The 22,653-nt window shown below is 41.2% G+C and overlaps 1 long non-coding RNA gene across 1 annotated transcript in view; it reads left to right on the plus strand.

Annotated features, from left to right (window-relative positions):
* Positions 1 to 18,598, plus strand: part of LOC120525480 — a 95,855-nt gene extending 77,257 nt beyond the window's left edge. The window contains exon 4 of the long non-coding RNA XR_005632960.1: positions 18,494 to 18,598. This is a non-coding gene — a long non-coding RNA (uncharacterized LOC120525480). The remainder of the gene's footprint in view (positions 1 to 18,493) is intronic.
* The last annotated feature ends 4,055 nt before the right edge of the window (positions 18,599 to 22,653 follow it).

The raw sequence follows: 22,653 nt of genomic DNA on the forward strand, positions 1-22,653 counted from the left end.
CGTATTAATAATTTAGATACACATACAACCAAGCACATTGTTTTAGTTCACAGATGACAGAAAATGTACTCTAGGTATACTAGGAAATACCCAAGAGAAAATTATGTGAATACGAATGAAACCATACAAGAGTTAAATCTAGATGGGTGCATGGTAAATGACATTTAATGCAAATAAGTGTTTATTTTTCTAAATAGAAAGTAAATATGCGTAGCACTCTACGTGAAACATAAACACTTGATGAGAGAGGTGTGGCAAATGACTGGACAGCCAAAACAAAATTAAGACCAGACACTTGTTACATAAAAAAAATGGATTTGCGTACAATGGCCATGTTGCATTATTGAAATGAGCAGTTCATGATTTTCATTTTGTACCTGTAATATTTCCCAGGGATTTAACCATGAATCATATCAAGTAACAAAAATCTATGGCATGTACTTGTATTACCCAATTTCGGAAGCTATTTTTTATCTCTTCAGAATAATTAAATTAATATGTGGTCATCAGCATTGTTCTTTTATTCAGCGTTCAGGACCCTTTCATTTAAACAACAACATTTATGTTACATGGCCGATACCAAGCAGTTATGAACACAAGTAAGAGTGCTAGTCTCTGGACACCTTAACCGCTCTTTGTTCTAAACATTCCATTTCAAACTAACCATCTGCCTCTTCTCTGTGGCTTTTTAAAAATAACTGATTTTCTGTTAAAGTATGGCTTAATGTACTTATCCATATTATTTTCATTGGATGCTAATATTCAAACTGGATCTGTTCTTATATTTTTATGAATTGCTCTTGTTGGCACTCACTACGAGAAACACTATGCGAAACAGATGATGGATGAACTTGCTCACAACATTTATACTCTCAGCACCTCTCTTGATTTACATGGTTGAATATATTGAAAGCATCTCATTTTTTACATATAACATTTTATGGAGTATTGCTAAAGAGAGTGCACATCTGGAATTTATAAAAAAAATGCATATTCTAACCGAAATGTATTAAGAAAAGTCATATCATGATAGATGAGGTTTGGGGTACTATTTTATTGGCTGCTGAACACAGACAAACACTGCACTGCACTTAGTGACAGCACTGCTATGACCCAACTTCAGCCATCTTAGTTGGGGGTCTGTAACCCACATGTTATGAAGAGAGACAAAGGGATTGCAAAAATATGATCGGCTTGTATGCTGAGGCTTGGAAAAATAGGTGGAAAGGATATTGATGAAATAATTAAATCCAGTGATTTTGATATATAGAATGATAAAGTGAGCATGGTACACCACACAGGAGAGATATTTTAATACACTCCTTGTCACCTCTTCTTTTCTGGCCTAAAACAGCTATTCTTCTTTTGGAACCAATTCACCAGTATTTATCCTTCATCCCCTACACTTAGCTGTCTCTTCTGAGAAGTATCCCATGACCTTACAAATAGTATTTTCCCCCCTGAACTCCACCCCAGCCATGCCCCCATTCCCCATGACCCTCAATGCATTCTCAGTTGCTAGAGTCATGATAATATTTCTAAATCTATTTTTAATAGATTCCCCCCAACCATCCTCTTCCAATGCCCAGTCTCCCTACACCATCCTTGCTATCTCAACAGCTCCTATCACGTCAACTGGAATGGCTAGTGACAAATTCACCTCTGACCATCAGTGTGGACTGTCCATGACTGAAGACCAAGTAAGGAGACAACTGAGGAAGTTACATACAGCAAAAGCTGCAGGACCATATGTAGTCAGTTCTCGAGTGCTTAAGGCCTGTCCTGAACAACATTGTGGTTCTCTATGTCACCTATTCAGTCAGTTCTTAAGGCTCCTGAAGGTGCCACTGCTATGGAAAACATCCTGCATTGTTCATGTTCCAAAGAAGGCAGGCACCTCTTCACCTAAGGACTACAGAGAAGTGGCACTTACATCTCACAACATGAAGACCTTTGACACTGGACTATATTAGTGTGCTTGTGGTAGACCACCTGGCCCCACTGTAGTTTGCCTATAGGACAAAGGTTGGAGTAGAGGATACAATTATCTGTCTGCTCCACAAGGCTTATTTTCACCTGGAGAAAGATGGAAGCACTGTGAGGGTTATGTTTTTTGATTTCTCCACCACCAGCTGAAGGACAGAGCAAACTCTTTTTCCTTAGGAGACTGCATATGTTGGTGTACAAGTATAACAAAACAACGGGCAGATGGGGAGTGTCTGATTATTGCATATAGCGCCGAAGTTACTCCACTTTACCATTCTTTCCTCTGCATGTCCTGGAGTACAAAAAAAACAGCATACAGCAACATGCGGGGACTGGCAGGAACACTCAATAAAACTGAATAAAAATAAAAGCTAGTGACGGTGAGATACGAAGAAGGCAGCTTCGCCAGCGTTTGTGTGTCAGAACCCGGTTGGGGCGTTAGTATGCATCGTGGTACACTGCAGAGCTATAGCGCGTCTTAAGTGAAAACAGCCGTGTCAGATGGGGTTGTATGGATTGATTCTGAACGCGACTGAGAGAATGAAAAGTGAATTAAAAAAAAAAAAGCTAACCTTTACAAGGATCATAAATTGCACCGGCTGTTACAGACTGAAATCAAATGTATGCTTTTATTCTAAAATAGTAAGACTAAGAGCAGTTTACTTCTCAAAACAGAGTGGCGCAGGATCAAACTCGTGACCTTTTGATTCCCAAGCGGGAAGTGATTCTATTGAACAACAGAGGCAGTTACAATAAACTGCTGTCAATGTCGCATGTTAAGGCGGCTTTTTGTTTCTGCAGTTATACTTTTGAATAAAAGCGCAATTGTGTTATTCTTGTGAAAATGTTTCTTTGCTATTTGGACTTCAGGCTTCATACATTATATAGTTTATGCCTACATTTTGTCATCTACTACTAGAATATAAAAAACGTTTCTGTTTTAACAATGTGTTGACACAGATTACTGTAGAAACGGAACAGACATGAAATGCGTGTGTTCCAAACAACGATCTATTATTTCACTCTAAAACTCCACTTCACTCCCAGATACTCAATCAAGCTGAAGTTCGTGCACGTTCTAAATTGGTGGGGGGATGGAATAGCCGGCTGCTCCTAGCTTCTCTTTATCAGCACATTTAGAAGACAAAGGACGCTGGCAGACAGGTGTGAAGGGATTTAAGAAGCGATTTAAGGTGGGACGGAATTACGAGTTTTTTCGTAGGCTCTGGTAATTCTAGTGTTAATGTGGGAAGGGACATCTTTCACATCTTCTGTAAGTCAGTGATTGCCAGTGCGATTTTCTATGCTGTGGTGTGCTGGGCTGGTAACATCACTTCATGAGAGGTCCACCAAATTAACAAGCTAATTAAAAGGACAAGCTCAGTTATAGGACGCTCTCTGAACTGTGGTGGTCGTAGCAAAGGAGAGAAGCAAAACAAAACTTAGTGTCATTGTGAACAAGCCTGTAGTTCCTCTCTCCGATACACTAACACTGAGGACTTTCAGCCATCTTCTTTCTTTGTGAGTCAACTGTATTTTGTCTTTTTTACTGATTAATAAAGTTGGTTTAAAAGATTATTGGTTTACTTTATTGTGTTTACTAGTCAGACCTACTTTGCTTTTTGAGCTCTGTGCTTTGTGGGTTTTATCATCAATAAGGATTCACATATTTCATAATTTTAACCTACCTGGCCATCATCCTGGATTTGGAGAATGGTTCCATGGTGCCACTTCATCTTCCATAATTGATATCGGGAATATAGACTATGTCCCACCAAAATTATTTTGATGTGATTATTCTGAAAACAAACCAAAAGACTATACCAAAGACAAATTAAAGCAATACTTGTACTGCACATCTGTCTCTATTTGCAGGAACCAACAGTAGTCACCCATCAGGCTTGGAGAGAATTTTCCCTGATATCAGTTTTCCATCACCTTTACCTTTCACCATCTTGATGAAATCTTTCCCTATACTCATCGGTGACATTGCCCAGATATGATGGAAAAAAATTCGAAATCAGAATGTGAAAAATGCGTCTTCAGTGACATTCTGGCTCCCATAAGCTGATACGCTTTCAGCAGGTTTTCCACAAGCTCAGCATTATTCTCTGCTCTGTGACTGCCAAGAAAACTCTGGACATCCCGCACGAATGGTTCGCATGCTGTTGATTCAGTTTCCTTTTGAACTCATCTTCAAGCATCAGTTCACGAATTTCAGGAACAACAAAAACACCTTCCTTAATTTTGGCTTTACTTTTCTCGAGACCAAACTTATTTCTTAAATGCTAAACAGCATTGCCATTTCTGTCGATCGCCTTGACAACATTTTCAAAGTAATGGTGAATCTAACGAACAAAATGTCCTGAAATGCAATGTTATATTTAACAGTAAAACCTTTATCTATTGCACCGTCATGTCTGAGTTGTGTCATTATGCTTTAGAATCATATAAGACCTGGTAATCAGTAACAAATATTTTTTCTGCTAATTAAAAATTAATAATAATGACAAGGTAAACAACTCACAGCTGTTAGTAACGTGTGGTGAATTCCTTTATCTCAATGGCATCCCTAGTGGAATTACCAATATTTATCAAAATGGTTATCCGCCTTTACTGTCCATTCACCCTAGTTGTCCAAGACCTGGAACATCATAACTAAAAAATGGGATATGCTGGATGATAAACGGTTTTCAGATTTGGAGTCAGCAAGTGAAACTTGTTAAAATAAAGGTGAAAGACTCCCAGTAGCAAAATGCTTGTTGACCAGTGTTATGTAACAGTAGATTAATGCTCAAAACATGTGAACAAGAGTTAAAAAAAAAAAAGTAAATACTTTGTTCTGGTACTCAATAGAAATTATTTTGACTTCTTCCTAGCCAAAATTCTTTATTGAAACTATTGCACTGATAAATAATTTAACATAGAAATGATTATCAATGTAAGCTTTGTAAGCTGTGGCAGTTCCTCAACCTCCTCATGAACATCCATACATCCATCCACTGCAATCCGTTCTGGCCCACAGTTCTCTCCACAGCTTGGAACCTTTCCGGACTGTTATTTCTCTTTATTCCACAATGGCACTCACTAACCATTACTAACTATCAAACCTATCTGGAAATGAGCTGTAAATGTCCTCCGTAGCAAGCTTATCATCTCCCTCCTGTGTGCTCCTAGTTTGCTGATGTATTGACGCCTTTTATATACTGTAATGACAGCTCAGACACGCGGCCGAATAACTGTTCTACCTCAGTATGAGACAGTAAGAAATTTTCTAAAAAAAAATCAGAAGACGAAAGCAAGGTCAAAAAAGAAGTCAAAGTTGTAAAATAAAATATTAAACTGATGTGGTGTCAAGGTTTGAATGCTAAGCAAAAATCAAAGACCCAAATGCCATAAAATGTTTTAAGAAGAGTTTTAAATTGTAAAGGAATACACTAATGACATTATTATCCAATAAATGGATGATTTGGGAGTGCACATGCCGACCTTTATATGGTTGGGCCCACATATCCACACTCCTGGGTGTTTGTGGGTATTTTTCCATAAAATGTCCAACATGACCTTGGTAGAATGGAAATGTCTAAGAACAAAACAAGGGAAGAAGTTAAAAATGTACAGCTTTCTCAAAACAAGAGAGAAAGTACTTTCGGGTCAGATTACTTTGGACAAAAAAAAAAAAAATCAGAATAGATGTGCAAATCCATCTAGAGTTTCTCATAAAAAAATCAATTACAAATTTCAATCATAAAAATAAGGGTCAGGGCCTAATCAGAACCAATGGAATTTAATCTCTGAAACATGAAAGGGACTAAAAGACGTTTCATTGCATGTAAAAAACATGTTTTGTACCTTTCAGAAATATATATTTATTGAATATAATTAGAAAAGCTCTGCTATGTGTGGTGTGGCTACTTGCACATCTATGGCTACTAGCTACACTCTTTCCTCCATCTCCTCATTTTATTTCTCTCAGTGCAGATCAAATTAGCCAGCTGAATGGGACTATACCCAGATGTGATTGTGGCCAAGCAGAGCTCTTTAACTAGTCGCCATCAAAAACCAAGGACAGAACCCAAAGAAACTCCTGCTTTATCACCACACCTACACGTCTCAGCAATCAAATTCACCACCATGAGCACACACACACCTCCGGGTGGCTGACTAATTTCCATAAAAAAAGTGTTAGCCCAACCGCTGATGTATCATCACTGGATGAGCCGTCTACGCAACCCAAATTGAGTGAGCTACGTATACCACAAAGGATGAGAAATCCCATAATTTTTCAAGCGTGTGGCACATGCAGCTTACTTTGCTAGATTAAATTATGTGGTAGGATGCCACATGGTCCATCCTGTTTTTAGATTTCTGGCTTCACTGTTGCTACCACTTGCTCTAAAATGAGCAGTAATTGTGCTTTTACCATATTGCTAGTTGAACATCAAGCCATAGCAGATTATTAATAAGATTTTTGTTCACTGCCTTAGATTTTGCTCTCTCTGGTTTGTATTTTCTTGGAAAACACTCAAATGTATTGTGTGTTAAGGTTTGTAAGCTGTTTTGGGCATCTACTATGTATGTAAATTGACAGCACAACAAAAATAAACCTGATGAAGTGAGGGTTGGTTAACTATAAAAGCACAGTGATTAAGATCAAAATGTGCTTTCTGCTAACACAATTATAAATACATGATAATAATAATAATTCATTACATTTATATAGTGCTTTTCTCAGTACTCAAAGCGCTATCCACACAGGGAGGAATACAGTACACACATGCAATTTGTCAAAGTTGGTAGTGCTGCCACTTCACAGATCCAGTGTCTTGGTTTGACTTCCATGCATGGATGTCTTCTGTATGGAGTCTGCACATTCTCCCTGAGCCTGCATGGGTAATCTGGTCGTCCTCCCACATCCCCAGAGATGTGCAGGTTAAGTCAATGGGCAGTTTCAACTTGGTCCTTGTGTGATTGTGAGTGTTTGCCTGAAGGGGCTATTGAATGGTCTACCACCTGTCCAGGACTGCTCCTGGCTTTGAAATCAGTGCTGCTGGGACATCCCCTGTGACCCTAAATTAGACAGAAAGAGAATTTTCTGGATCCTTATGAAAACACTACGGGAATGCTTCAGATATCTGTTATGAAAGTTAATGTATGCAGCATGCAACAAACCATGATCCTGCAATAATTGACTAAGGCGTTATAAGGTCATAGAAGTAAATGCAATGCACCCTAAACAAGACAGACATTCAGAGAATCAGAATTTTAATGTAAAGCAAAATAATACACTGTCTCTGGTATGACTCATTTTTAAATATAATAATGCTGATTTTGTAACTTGAACTATTGTGAGAAACAAAGATGATTCATAAGCTTGACTGATGATGTGTGAAGTGTTTTTAGGCTTTACACAGCATTACAGTTAACTTTATGCCATGGGTACATGGCTGCCAAACGTACGGATTTATTTACAATTTTATAATAAAGTGTTTCTGATGATTTTTAACAGCTGTTATTATTAACATGAAGAAGTATTCCAATGTTTTTTTCTCACATTCATTTTTGTTTTGTGCGCTGCACGCTTTTTATTGAATATTTAGGAATTTGTATCTTAAAAAAATACATATAAAAATAGAATTGTAATTTTGGCTTGGGGACTTCAGAAAGTGTAATGAAGCAGTCAAGTATCCATCGTTCCCTTGTATCTAAGAAAAAAAGTTTAATGGCTATATATAATAATGGTCATTTCTGATTCAATTACAGAACAATTTCCTTGTTACGACTTTCTTTTTTTTTAATTCTATTAATTTTATTGTAATCATTCAATACAAATAGATCAATTTTTACAAAAAATAGGATTGAAAACAAGTCGACCCCCACCCCTGAGAAAGAGAGCATGGCTAACGGGGTAAAAGAGCTTATTCTAAAATATTATTGATTAGATCCTGCCAGGTTTTGAAAAAGTTCTGTACAGATCCTCTAACTGAGAATTTCATTTTTTCCAGTTTCAAATAGTATAAAACATCAGTTACCCACTGACTTAAAAGAGTAGAGTTAGGATTCTTCCAGTTTAGCAAAATAAGTCTACGTGCCAATAATGTAGTGAATGTAATCACAGTTTGTTTGTCCTTCTCCACTTTAAACCCATCTGGAAGAACCCCAAACACAGCTGTTAATGGGTTAGGAGGGATTGTGACACCGAGGCTGTCTGAAAGGTAATTAAAAATTTTGGTCCAAAATGATGTTAATTTGACTTCAGGCCCAAAACATGTGACCCTGTGAGGCTGGGACTTGATTGCAACGTTCGCAGGTTGGATCTTGACCTGGAAACATTTTGCACAATTATAAACAAGACAGAAGTGCTCGATATATAATTTTTTAGTTGTATAATTGTATGCTTTGCGCATATGGAGCTTGAGTAAATTCTCTGCATTGCTACCTTCCACTCCTTTTCTGATATATTGATTAAGAGATCTGTTTCCCAGTGTCCTTTTGGATCTTTGAAAGGGAGAGACTGTAAAATAATTTTATATATGGCAGAAATGGTTTCGAAGTACTCGAAATTGAGCAATATTTTTTCCAGCATAGAGGAAGGTGTGAGATGAGGGAAATCAGGCAGGTTCTGTTTAACAAAGTTTCTAATTTGAAGATACTGAAAGAAATGTGTAGCTGGAATGTTAAATTTGGAATGTAATTGTTCAAAGGATGCAAAGAAGTTGTCTATATAAAGATCTCTAAGCAATTTAATCCCAAATCTTTTCCAGATATTAAAAACTTGCGATGGTTGAAAGAGGTGGTTCTCTTGCAGAGGTGCCACAGATAAAAGCTTCTCTATCTTAAAATGCTTTCTACTTTGGTTCCATATTCTACTGTAAGTGAGTGAAGCACAATTGGGTTATTAGTATATTGCCGTTAACTTGCATTTATTGGCGCACAGAGCAGGGAATATAAAGAAGTACTGCAGGATTTTACTTCTATTGTGGACCAGGCCTTTGTATGTTCATCTATTTGTGTCCAGGTTTTTATAGCTTGTATGTTTGCTGCCAAGTAGTAAAACTTGAAGTTAGGTAGAGCCATGCTGCCTTCTGCCTTAGGTCTTTGTAGGGTCGCTCTTTGGATACTTGGATGTTTTGAGTTCCAAATAAATGAGGTTATGGTTGAATCTAATTGCTTAAAAAATGTATTGATGCATATTGAAATGTTTTGAAATAAAAAGAGAAGCCTAGGAAGATTATTCATCTTAACAGTGTTAATTCTTCCAGTTAGTGTAAGATGAAGGGTTGACCATCTATGCAAGTCTTGTTTAATTTTTTCCATGCAGACGGCGAAATTTTGCTGATATAGAGCTTTATGTTTACTTGTGATGTTTACCCCTAGGTATTTAAACTGTTCTGCAAGGATAAAAGGAAGGGTGTCTAATCTAATATTATATGCTTGAGAATACACTGGAAAGAGTACACTTTTATTCAGATTAATTCTGAGACCAGAGATCTTTTGAAATTCTGTGAGTGCTGTTAAGACTGCAGGCACAGAATTTTCTGGGTCTGATATATACAGTACCATATCATCTGCATATAGAGAAATTTTCTGTTCCAGTTCCTCTCTGATAATCCCCTTTATCTGATAAGCGTTTCGACAGTGGACTGCCAGTGGTTCAATGGCAATTGCAAACAGCAGCAGTGACAAGGGGCATCCTTGTCTGGTACCACGTTCTTGTTTAAAGTAGTCTGAACAAATATTGTTAATACAAACTGAAGCTTCTGGATTGGTATACAGTAGTTTGATCCATGCACAAATGTTCGGGCCAAACCCCTTGGTGCTACTTTCTATAGCTGAAATACATGTTCTGTTAATTAAATGCATGTTCAGTTAAAACATATTGTGAATATCAGTAATTGCTCTCTTCCTTCAATTAAGAATGGCAAAGATAACTTATGGGACATGGCCAAGGCATTTATAAATAAGACTTCAAATTATGTTGTGCTTTTGTAGGCAGATTCTTCTGTAATACTCTGAAAATATAGCTCCTTTATCTCTGACTATTTGTAATATTAACACTATAATCAATAAGGTTTCAACAGATTTAGTGACTGTTAAAAAATGAATGTATTGTATAGGTAAAAGGCAACTCCAATTGAAAAAAATAAGGATAACATTCAGATTAAGGCTTAAGATACTGATGAATAGCAAGGTACTGCCACAATCTAATATGCAAAATAAAAGAAAAATTAATACACTAGGACCGTACGCACAAAATGTAATACTAATGGTCAGAAAACTATATGCATTTATGCCGTTCTGTGTAACAGTCATGCTTCTTTCTAGCTGTCTTCCTACAATCTAAGAGCATTCTATTGTTGAAATACATAGCAGAGCATTAAGGTTATTCCATTAAGTGTTAGCTTATTGGGGAAAAGCAAGCCCTTCTCTTACCTATGCTACTAACAGGAAGTTACATTCTATTCATATTAAGTAAAAACAAATGTGAATTTACCATTAACATTAATTAGAAAGGTTTGGTTCTTACAAATATAACTTAAAAGTCTTATTTACTGAATACACTGAATTACTGTTCGAACAGGGCAGCTTTACTGCTGTTGCTGATACTGCATGTAGAGATACTGGCCTTGGAGTGGCCAGTCCACAAAATTTTGGTGACAGTTTATGGAAAGGCTTCTTATAGTTTTGTATTTGCTGTAATTTCAAGTGTACTTTTTGGTGGATATTTACATTATATACTGTATAATGAAGTCTCAACTGAAAGCAATGTCTCTTCAAAAAATGCACCAGAATCCTTTCTGATGCTCTCCAGCATATTTTTTATATTTAGTTCACTTTTTTTCCGTTGTTTTAAGGTTTGATGCTCCCAGTGTTGTGAATTAATGATATCATCCAGAGTGCCTTAGCCTAGTGTATTGTTGTGCCACAGTATCATGAGGGTTTTATTACTCGTAGAACTTCTTTTTGGTAATTTTAATTCATGTTGCTAGCAATTTGAGATTGTTATTATTCCTTGCGGTTTATTTTTGTGACACTATTTTGCCAACATGTTGTGTACAGTTACTACGTTTGCTAAGGACATGATCAATGGTATTGTTGCACATAACTTGATCACATCAGTTCTGTTTAGGATGCCATATTCACGGGGTATCTTTACCATATACATACCAACATTTGATGTTATGGCTTCAATTTTATTGAAAAGCAATTGTCAGGTAAAGTTTATTTGTCTAAGTTTTGTGGGAGGAAGGTTAGAGTTAGCCAGTTTTTATTGAGCTTAAATCTGAGAATATTCAACAAAATGTATTTTTTTATACCAATTTTTAAGGAAACAGTTTAGAAAATGTGTGTTGGAATTCAGCATCCAATGAATGGTAGTTAATACCCAAGACGCATTTAATTTTGTTATTCTATGGCATGATTTAAGTTTTGGTTTTTGACATTACCTTGTTTCTGGCATCAGTTATTTTTTCATTTGGTTCTGTTGTTAATTTTGGCAAAAAATGCGCATAGAGGAAATGCTGTATAATCTCATCCACTCAATTATTAATAATCAATTTTGAGTCTTTTTATGTTTTTATTTTGTGATCTACAGACCCTTTGACCAAATCAAATTTGTAGGTGGACTTTTACATTTCTGTTGAGGGGTACTTGTCAGTATGATTTCCAATATCAGATTAGTAGTCAAAAGCCAAACATGAGTTAACCAGGAACGTCACAAAAACAGTAACAGACATAAACTCAATAATGTGTTGAACACCCCATCTGATTCTGTAGTCCTGTCCTAAGATAAATTATATACAGTGTTACAGATAGGGGCACTATCGCTCCCTTGAACCCTTGGACAATACGTCAGACACCAGGTAAAAGTCCAAAATAATGACTTTATTATTAATAAACAGTGCACAAGCACCCTCCTCTCCACAATACTCATTAAATACTCCACAATGCAATCAATAAACCAATCCTCCTTTCCCAGACACGTTGCCACCCTTCCACCCAGCTCAGCTCGGTGTCTGAGGATTTCCCATAATCCTTTATAGTCCTTGACCCGGAAGTGTTCCTAGTCACATGGACAGAGAGAGTTAAAAAGTCCTTCTTCTTCAACCCCGGAAGCACGTCATTCCCCTTGTCCATGTGACTCGGACGTACTTCCAGGGTGCAAGGAAAATACTCTTTGTTCCTCCCTGCAGCATCCTCTAACGGCCCCCATGGTATCCAGCAGGGCTGTGAATAAACACTCCAATGTACATGATGCCCTGCTGGCATTCGAGGCACCTCCATGCTGCAGGGTGGGCTCCACCTGGCGACATGGGGGTATTGGCCGGGATGAACGGCCGGCCATATATCACAACAGTATTATTCAATATGATATTAATTGAATTCTGTACTCAACCATAGAATTGAGCATCCCCAAGGTAGCATGAGCAGTGCAGACATCATAGCAAAGCAGCGAGAAACACAATCATAACTCACTGCATGTGGAGTCCCCTCACTATGGTTCATTGTAATCATCCACACTGAACAAACATGGCACTTATGACATAGTCTACCTGTGCTTGGTGTTTCCATTGTGGATACTACTAGTAAAGTCCTGTTCTCACCATTGTTAGTTGCATTCTGTGTGTAGTTACCTTGAATGTGTGCTTCTTCGCTATGATGTCAGATTGAGTGTTGGGGGAATGTTCAATTTTGTCTGTAACAAAAGTTATGGAAGCGATATTATTTAATGTTTAATATCCATACTGTCATTAAAAGATGATGCTGCTTGCTGTGTAATTAGCAATGATCTACAGTAACGATTTTGTACATATGTGCAAGCTCAACATAATGCTGGGTTACTGCCAGCACTGAATAAACAGTCGTAATCATGGTTGCTGGAACGGTGCCTTTCAATTGGAAAAAAAAAAAATGTGATTCTCTGTAAATTCACATTTATTGGCCTTGCATATATATATATATTGGCCCCGCCGGGCTGGAGCCGCCGGGCGCCAGGAGGACGTGAGGAGGGCTTGTGCCTCCTCCAGACCGCGAGGCGTCCGTCCTGGTTCTGTTGGGGCCACGGGTTGAGGGCATGGAAGCCCTTCCTGTAGGGGCCCGTGGTCACCGCCAGGCGGCGCCCGATGCCGGTTTATCCCGTGCGATTGCCGGTCGGGCAGGAGCCCGGCCGGGCGCTTGAGGACCGGAGGAGGGCGAGTGCCTCCTCCAGACAGAGTGGGGCGTCCGTCCTGGTTAGGCACGGGCCTCAGGTACAGGGCTTTGAAGCCCAGCCCTGTAGGGACCCGTGGCCACCGCCAGGCGCGCCCGGTGCCTGATTATCCCGGAACTCGACACTTCCGCCACACCAGGAAGTGCCGGGGAAGACATTGTGTGGCGCCGGAGAGCGCCAGGAAGGCAGCCGACACTTCCGCCACGCTGGGCGTGGCCAAGGATGGAGGAAGCACCTGGGGCTCATCCGGGCATTATTTAAGGGGCCGCCTCCCTCCAGTCATTGGTGGAAGTCGGGAGGAAGAAGGACTGAGCTGGAGAACGTGGACAGGAGGCGGCCAGGAAGCAAGGCACAGGACTGTGGGCCCTGGACTTGGGGGAATCGGTGCAGAAGGCACTGGGGTTGTGAGTGCACGTGACTTTTGTATATTGGTGAATATTGTAAATAAACGGTGTGTGGGGAGCAAAATATGATGTCCGTCTGTCTGTGCCGGGGCCAGCGTTCACAGTGGCGTAGCCGGCAGGATACTCCGCCTGGTTCAAGGCGGGGACCTGGGTTCAAACAACAATATTCTGTGAACGGCCCGCGCAGCAGCGACCCACACACTGGCCGCGGGAGCGCCCGCACACCGCGGAGCGCGCCCAGAAACCGCCACCGGACAGCGGGATTGCTTTCCCCGGGTGCGGAGGAGAAGTCGACATCGCCGGGCGCAGCGGCTCAAAGTCGCGCTGTCGGGACGGACAGCCAGGCCGGCGTCGCTACGCAAAGGCCACACCGAGGCGGGGCCTCGCATGACGGATCCGGAGGTGAGTGCCCTGCCCTGCAATAATCGGCCCTCCGGGGTCGGTTGTACTTTGTTTTCTACAGGCAGGGACGAACCGGATCCGCTTCGGGGCAGGAGCGCCCGGGCCGCGGGCTGACGGCAGCGCGGCGACGGCAGCAGCAGAGAAGGCTGCGGAGTCGGAGCCGCTGCGGCTCAAGGAATCGCCGCAGCCACAACGCGGCGAAGAGGCACGTCTCCGCACTCGGAGCAGGGGAGGCAAGATGGCCGCGGGCCGGAGGTCCCGCCCGCTGACAGGCACGGGATTGGCCGGTGTGTCTTGCGTGCCCGCCGATGATTGGATAGAGGCGGGCCCAAGGAATGCCAGTCTCGTGTCGGAGAAGGACCCGATTGGGCCAGAGGGAGTGGCCCAGAGGAGGCAGGCGACGCGCGGAGCCGATCGACAGGTAAGCCCACCGACGCCTGTCTCTCTCTTTCCACCAGCGGCTCGGCGTCGCCGGAGGAGTCTCTTCAGCCCGCCAAGCCGCTTTTGAGGAGTTGCTGCGTGTTCTAGTCGCTCAGTGCGAGCAGCTGATGGAGAAGGCGGTCGCGTCGGGAGTGACACCGCGTGAGACGGAGGAACGGCGCGGCGCTGGAACCGGAGGCAGACAGAACACGGCGGGAGTGGTGAGTGTTGCCGTTCCCGTAAAGCAAGTGGGGGGGTTCGCCGAACATGGCCGTGACTGTTTACAGGACGAGCGGCTCCGAGTAGGCAACCTCCCGACAGCAGACGCCGCGGTGCAGACAGCTAGCGAGGCGAGGAGCTCGAATATGCAGGGGCGGGTAGGATCGGGGCTGCTGAGTGCCCTGGGTCCTAGCGCCCTGCGCTCCAAGCCTGCAACTGTCTCCCGTCGCTCTGCCTGGACGCAGACGGGCTGGATTTGAGCTTTGCTGTGCTCAGACCCAGACCGCCAGCGCGTCAAGAAAAGAAGGAGGAACCGGCGGGTGAATGCCGGTTCCTCCGATAGGAGAGGGCGCGGCGCTGGGTGCGCGCGTCCGGAGAAGGGCCGTCCTCTGTGTGGGCAGAGGAGATCCCCTGGGCGGCTAGGGCGAGCCGCCTGCGAGTGCGGTGCCGTGGACGAGCGGACGGGCATGGAACCTGCGGCGGAGGGCTTCAGCAGGCAAGTTGGGGCTGTCGGAGGGGGCAGGAGCACGGTCGATACGGAGATCGACGGGCGCTGGGAGGAGTGTCCTCGCTGTGCTTCTGGCCCTCTTTTCTTTATTTTACAGGCCCGAAGCCCCGACGAGCTCTGAGGCCGACGCCGGCGGGACCTGCCCGCCTGGAGCGGGCGCCCGCGGAGTGCTCCACGCCGGGAGGACTACGTGACCCGCTGGGGAACAGCGGGGCGAGCGGCGCAGACCACAGGGGACGTTTGCGCCGGCGAGGGTGCCGAAGACAGATGTCCCAGGGTGCCGTGTTGGACCCTGGGGACATAGTAGGAGCCTCGCTGGGGACGTGCTGCCCTTTCGGTTGTGTCGCTCGACCCACGTGTCCTCGCTAGCGGTGGGGCACTGTGGCCCCGGCCGGGCTGGAGCCCGCCGGGGCCAGGAGGACGTGAGGAGGGCTTGTGCCTCCTCCAGACCGCGAGGCGTCCGTCCTGGTTCTGTTGGGGCCACGGGTTGAGGGCATGGAAGCCCTTCCCTGTAGGGGCCCGTGGTCACCGCCAGGCGGCGCCCGATGCGGTTTATCCCGTGCGATTGCCGGTCGGGCAGGAGCCCGGCGGGGCTTGAGGACCGGAGGAGGGCGAGTGCCTCCTCCAGACAGAGTGGGGCGTCCGTCCTGGTTAGGCACGGGGCCTCAGGTACAGGGCTTTGAAGCCCAGCCCTGTAGGGACCCGTGGCCACCGCCAGGCGGGCGCCCGGTGCCTGATTATCCGGGAACCCGACACTTCCGCCACACCAGGAAGTGCCGGGGAAGACATTGTGTGGCGCCGGAGAGCGCCAGGAAGGCAGCCGACACTTCCGCCACGCTGGGGCGTGGCCAAGGATGGAGGAAGCACCTGGGGCTCATCCGGGGCATTATTTAAGGGGCCGCCTCCCTCCAGTCATTGGTGGAAGTCGGGAGGAAGAAGGACTGAGCTGGAGAACGTGGACAGGAGGCGGCCAGGAAGCAAGGCACAGGACTGTGGGCCCTGGACTTGGGGGAATCGGTGCAGAAGGCACTGGGGTTGTGAGTGCACGTGACTTTTGTATATTGGTGAATATTGTAAATAAACGGTGTGTGGGGAGCAAAATATGATGTCCGTCTGTCTGTGCCGGGGCCAGCGTTCACAATATATATATATATATATATATATATATATATATATATATATATATATACATTATTTTATAAATACAAAAGAAGAAATTATTAAGTTTCATACTGTGGGTAGAACCCGCTGAGGCCCACCCAGTTTAGTAGCCTGGTAGATTATTACCACATGTGGTAATAAATACCATTACCCATAGACTTTTAGTCATAATGATCATCATATCACAAACACAGGACTGTACTTGTTAAGGAGACAACTAGAATAATAGATTCATGTAAAATAAATAATGTGACTTATAAATAATATAACTCTGGTGTCATAATATAAAATTCATTTATATAATGCTATCATGAAATTTATTTTTCTGATATGAGTTTAAGGTTTAATTTCTGAATCATGTATGAAGGCTTCATGTATGGGCCAGCTAGTACATCAACTCACGGTTTTTACATTTCTACAAAATAAAGATTTATTTAAGCAAGTTTTAATAACAAAAATCAATACTCTGATTGTTCATAGCAGGTATCAGGTCCTAGTCCATTTATCCTTGACAAAAATGCTCTAGTGGGCACTTCAATAGTTTTGAAAAGACAGGTCTTGTTCACATCATCCATGGTTCCATAAACTTCAGGAACTGGGTCCCCTTTCATGATTATTACCAGCTACAACTAGGTGGAGATCCTTTCCTTAACACATTTGGAATTTCCAGCTTCTCCTTTTATTCTCAGCTTCTTGACCATGAGACCAGTGTTATGCCTTTAAGAAAACAGGCAGAGATATTTTCATGAACTGGACAGAACCTCAGAATAAAGTCCCAAGAACACCTCAAAAATGCCCATTAGAAGGGAAAAAGAATGATCAAACCCCAGCTAGTCACAAAAAGGGAAAACATAGACTCTTTATAAATAAAACCATCTAGTTTTTATAAAAAAATGATCTGTCGCACAAAATAAGCTCTGAGGAGAACAAGAGGCCAAAAGAGTTACCTGAAAAGGCAAAGTTAATCCAAGGATAATGATAATCAAAAATCCAACCAGACTCACCAAAGCCAGCCATTTAATGAACCACAAGGGTCTTTGAGTTTTTCTCAGCCATTATAGAGCTGAGTTTCCCTTGACGGTGATGGACTAGTGTTCCTGCCACTTGGGAAGACCACCCACAAAAACACATCACACATAAAAACAATACTTTTTTTATCTACAAGCTAAATAATAAACAAAGTTAACATAAAAGTTGAACAAAATAAACATAAATGAGGAATCTTAACCTCAGCCTTGCACCCTAGCTGAAACATAACAGAGTTTTGGGGATTAGTAGATAAAATGTATAAAAAGTTTGTAAACCAAAAGTCACTCCTACCTTTTGCCAAATCCAAAATCAGAAACCAAAAAAGGCAGTCAAGAACAGAATGTGAGAAGTCAGAAAATCAACTCAAAAAAAAAACAAAACAAAACAAATAATAATAATAATAATTACATACCTTTATGTGGTTGCTGTGGTGACATCACAGAACAATCATCACCACACATTCCTGGAGAATTCTGGGCATGAGCACCATAGTAACAGATTATGTTAAAGGTAGAAAATGGCGGCACCCATGGTAAAAACAAGATGGCATCACAGAATAAGGTAGAACAATATTTAACTTCTCAAAATCTATTTTTAGAGAAAAATAAATGTTAGAATCAGATTCCTCAAGGTAGAAAAATCTGGGTTAGACACATTTGTTTTAGCTATGTTCTAGAAAACCTACAAAACAATTTCAGAAAAACACCTAGAAGTGGCTGGGGCTTGCTTTTGTGGTCTTTCTTGATCTCACTAGGTGGTACTTCTTTTCGGAATATGACATAATCTAAATAACCTTTCCAATTTCACTTGCCTGTCATCTTTTAGACCTTTCAGAGGGACTGGGCGGTATCATGGTCTGGAATCCCTACAGATTTTATTTTTTCTCCAGCCGTCTGGAGTTTTTTGGTTTTTTCTGTCCCCCCTGGCCATTGAACCTTACTCTTACTCGATGTTAATGTTGATTTATTTTTTATAATTATGTCTTTCATTTTTCTATTCTTTAATATGTAAAGCACTTTGAGCTACTGTTTGTATGAAAATGTGCTATATAAATAAATGTTGTTGTTGTTGTTGTTGTCTTTCTTCAGAAAAATGAAGAAATGATATGAGGCATCAGGAGTTACTTGTCCATTTTTGCATTCTGTGTCCTCCCAGGTTGGAAGTTACTAGGAGAAGAACAGAACGGTGACCATGAAGTAAGAGCATAAGGTATGGAGGAGACAGTTTTGAGCTCATTAAAATTTATCAAGGGATAGGAGGATTTGTTTATGGAATGAACAGTTTTGGAAAAAAAAAAATAATAATAAAATGAATTATGGGTCTTTCCGAGGCCATATTAGGTGTATTGTGGCTGAAATATTGTTAATAATATAAGCTGTTTTTTTTTTTCATATTGGCTGAGTATTGAGAGATACACTTCCAAACTTTTTTCTTTTTATCTATGTAAGAAAAGGGTTTAATGAGGCAGAAATGATGTTGTAGCCTGAAAGGAAAAGAAAATAGCGTTTTACTTCCATCCACTTTGCTCTGGCAACGGCTTAACAAAAGCACTGTAGTTTTTCTTTTTGACACAATAAAATAGTGAATATATCAGATTTCAATTTTACGTCACATTTAATAATACCCTACATCACATCCTCAAAGCTATTACCATATTTTCCACTTTTATTCTTGTCTAGATATGGTTTTTGATTTATTGAGTAAGTACCTTATTGGTTAACCAAAGTAAACACTGGCGAACAGAAATCCAGCATCGTTAGCATATAAAAATGATCCAACTTCCATTTTTCTTCTCTGTGGTTTATCTCAGGAAATCACTCCTTCTGGCTCAGATTTAACATTTGCAGGAATAACATTTTAAATTGGATCCAATGCTTGCCACAAATAGAAGTTAAAATAAATGAGAAAATGTTGGCCTTTCTGTGATTAACAGCTATCTTTTTTCTTGAATTACTCACTTCCAGCTGCTAAAGGTTTTACTTTCCAGAATAAATCAATTTTTATGTTGTATTATGGTTTTCATAGAAGCATCATCACAAGGCAAGGTATGAAGCTACTAATGAGATCATAATTTATAATGAAAATATATACTATGTTGCATGCATAACAGTACAGTATGTGTAAAGTACCAAGATAGCATAGAGAAAAATAATTTAAAAATGAATGAATTTCATAGAATGATTTGTTGGCAATTTTTACAGATAATAAGTGCCATAAAACTGAAAAACATTTTCAGCGTTTGTTGATTTTCATAAGATCAGTAGGTGAATTATAAGGTGTCAATTTCCCTTGTTTAGACAGGTGTATTGTGGGGTACAAGCTGAGAGACTTGCAAGTAAAAGAAAAACTTTTTCCACAGTAGACAGGAAACCAATGGGGTGTGTACTCCATGTTAATGCTCCTCCAGAGATAAATTGAATTTTTGTGTGCCTTAATCTGAAGATATGTATTGTGGCGGACGGCTGGAGATCCTGCCCAGCCGGGACACCTAGAAGGACCAGGAAAGGGACAATAACAGGGGGCGCCTGGAGGATTATGGAGCCCTGGACTGCAGCACTTCCTCCACAACTGGAAGTGCCGTCAGAAGATCATCATGAAACACCTGGAGCACATCCTGGGTATTATAAAAGGGGCCGCCTCACTCCAGTAGACGAACCGGAATTGGGAGGAAGAGGAGAGAGCTTGTGTGTGGAGCAGTGAGGGCGGCAAAAAGAGAAGAAGAGAGAGAAAAGAAGGGACCAAGTTTGGCTAGTTAAGCATTGTGTGGTGCTGTATAAGAGGAAAAACATTAAACGTGTGTGTTTTGAACATCTGTCTGTGTGTAGGGGGCTGTCTTAGCACAGAATTTATGGGTGATCCATTTCATGGAAGACACTTAAGAAAAGACTAAATAAATAAATAACAAATTTGGTATAACACACTATATTGCATAATTTTTTTTGGTTGACCTTATTTGCCATTTTTCTAACTTATGAAATAGAAATGTTAAGAATTGGTACACCTTGTTAGAAATTTTTGTTGCTTTAAATAAATATTTTCCATTTGCCTATTATGGATATTTTGAAAGCTTAAGCTTCAAGAGGTATAACCATATATGTATTTGATATAAATAATTTAGTGGAAGAAATATGTTATTATCTGCGGTGGGATGGCGCCCTGCCCGGGGTTTGTTTCCTGCCTTGCGCCCTGTGTTGGCTGGGATTGGCTCCAGCAGACCCCCGTGACCCAGTAGTTAGGATATAACGGATTGGATAATGGATGGAAATATTTTATTATTTTTGTTGTTTAATTTTAACTGCATCACGAAAACTCGGCTATAAATCCCAGTGTAGCACTCATGCTTTTTGGCCAAAAATTATGGAATGAGACCTTTTACAACCTCACTCTTGTGCTCATAAAGTTTGCATTTCTGGTGTTTGATTCATAGCGTGCCACTTCTCAGTTCGGCTCACAGTTTTAGTGTCTTGGCTCTAGACTTCTAGATATCCTTGTTTAGGCTTTCTTTACAGTTTAACCCTCTGGTTTTTGAAAAATCTGTTTGTGATCTTTAAGATATTAACTCTCATTGAAGGTCCTTGAAAACACGTGTATCTCCAGGTCCATTTTGGTCATTCCAAATGGCGCTGATGTGTGTGGCAAGCTGCCTGCAAAGGCTTCTATCTCTATTACTTTTGATTGTTCTCTTTGTGTCCCCATGTAATGTCACCTCTCTAATGGTTTATGGTAGCCAAGCACTTTTTAGCATTTGTGCTTCCATAGAGATGTTGTCGAAGTTGAATTAAGGTAATTATCAAACTTCTAGTGCTCCTTAAGTTTTGGCTACTGTACCACTAAACCTGTACCAGTTCCCCTGTCTCCTTTGCCGCAGAGAAGGGTGCTGGAAGTGTGCAAAGCGGGAAAGCGTGCTGGTAAAAATCAGAGCCTACCCAGCTTCCTCTAATGTGGCTGGTCCTCACCATAGTAGGTTGTCAAACATGTTGGTGATATCTCTAATATACAGTAAGTGATTTCGCTGGAAATAATATAATACCAATTAATTACTATTACAGTATACTATCATAGCAATTAGGGCAAAGAAGTGTATAAGAATCAAGGATGTACAATAAATTGACCAGTGTTTTCCATTGCTTTCAACAGCACCAACAGTCGCTCCCAATAACGCATCCTATATTCACTCTGCCTAATACTGTGTACCTGTATGCTAGGAAGCTATTGTTTTTTAAAACACAAATCATAAATAAAGCTTACATAAATTAAAAGTTTATTTAAATATTTTTTTCCAATGATTTTCAGAAAAACTGCTCATTTAATGATTCTTAGGATTATAAGAACATGAGAAATTTGACGTAATAGTTCAGCTCAATTATTTCAGCCTTAAAGGTTGTCAATGTTTCTGCTTCAACTGCATGTCCCAGTAGTTAGTTCCAGATTCCCACAATCCGGCATCCCAAATGCACTTCCCCTTAATTTTCATCGGTATCCTTAAAGTATGTGTTTCACCCTTAAGCTGGAAGAATGTTGCTTGATCTTCTTTATCAATGCCACTGAGAATTCTGAAGACCTGTGTTAGGTCCCCACACAGTCTTTTCTGTATTTAAGACTAAACATTTTTAATTGTCTGAGTCTGTTAGAGCAGGGGTTTCCAAACTTTTGGACATCAAGTACCACCTGAGGTTAAGTGAGTTGCGTTGTGTACCACCCGCACCTCGTTGAAAGGGATGGAGAGCTGTAAGGGGGGGAGTTCGGGTCTAAACCGCCCCGAAATCTGAATAAAAGTTAAAGAATTGGAAGAAATTATACATAAAATTAATGAAAAAATGTGTGCATGTACATAAATAGATATATTCCACCCCGAAACTAAATCCTGCCTTCGGCCTGTATGTGACGCAGTTACCAAAGACAAAATGGTATCAGCTTTGTGCTTAGATCTAGTGACTACGATGCGATACAGCGGCATTGCACGTATAACAACAAATGCGAGCGGTTTCTGTGAGGCAGAGTTACCGAAGACTAAATAGTGTCGGTGTTGTGCTTTCATCTAGTGACCAAAAGCTCAAACAGTGAAGAGGTAGAAGTTGACTTCCGTGAAACGGAATTATGGTAGTGTTAAATGAACTAAATACTGATTCGAATAATAGGTTTTATTTATTCAGATGACGAAATTTCACACTAAATTTGGGCATCCACGTATTATTGTATTTAAACAGTTTAATTGGTTTTTGCTCACAACAGGCTTGTCATAAAGGGTTTTGCACACATAAATAAAATTTCAGGGACCGCAATGCGTACCACCTGAAAAGGCTCCGCGTACCATC

The sequence above is a fragment of the Polypterus senegalus genome, chromosome 3 (assembly GCF_016835505.1).
Source record: "Polypterus senegalus isolate Bchr_013 chromosome 3, ASM1683550v1, whole genome shotgun sequence".
In the NCBI taxonomy this organism is placed as follows: Eukaryota; Metazoa; Chordata; class Cladistia; order Polypteriformes; family Polypteridae; genus Polypterus; species Polypterus senegalus.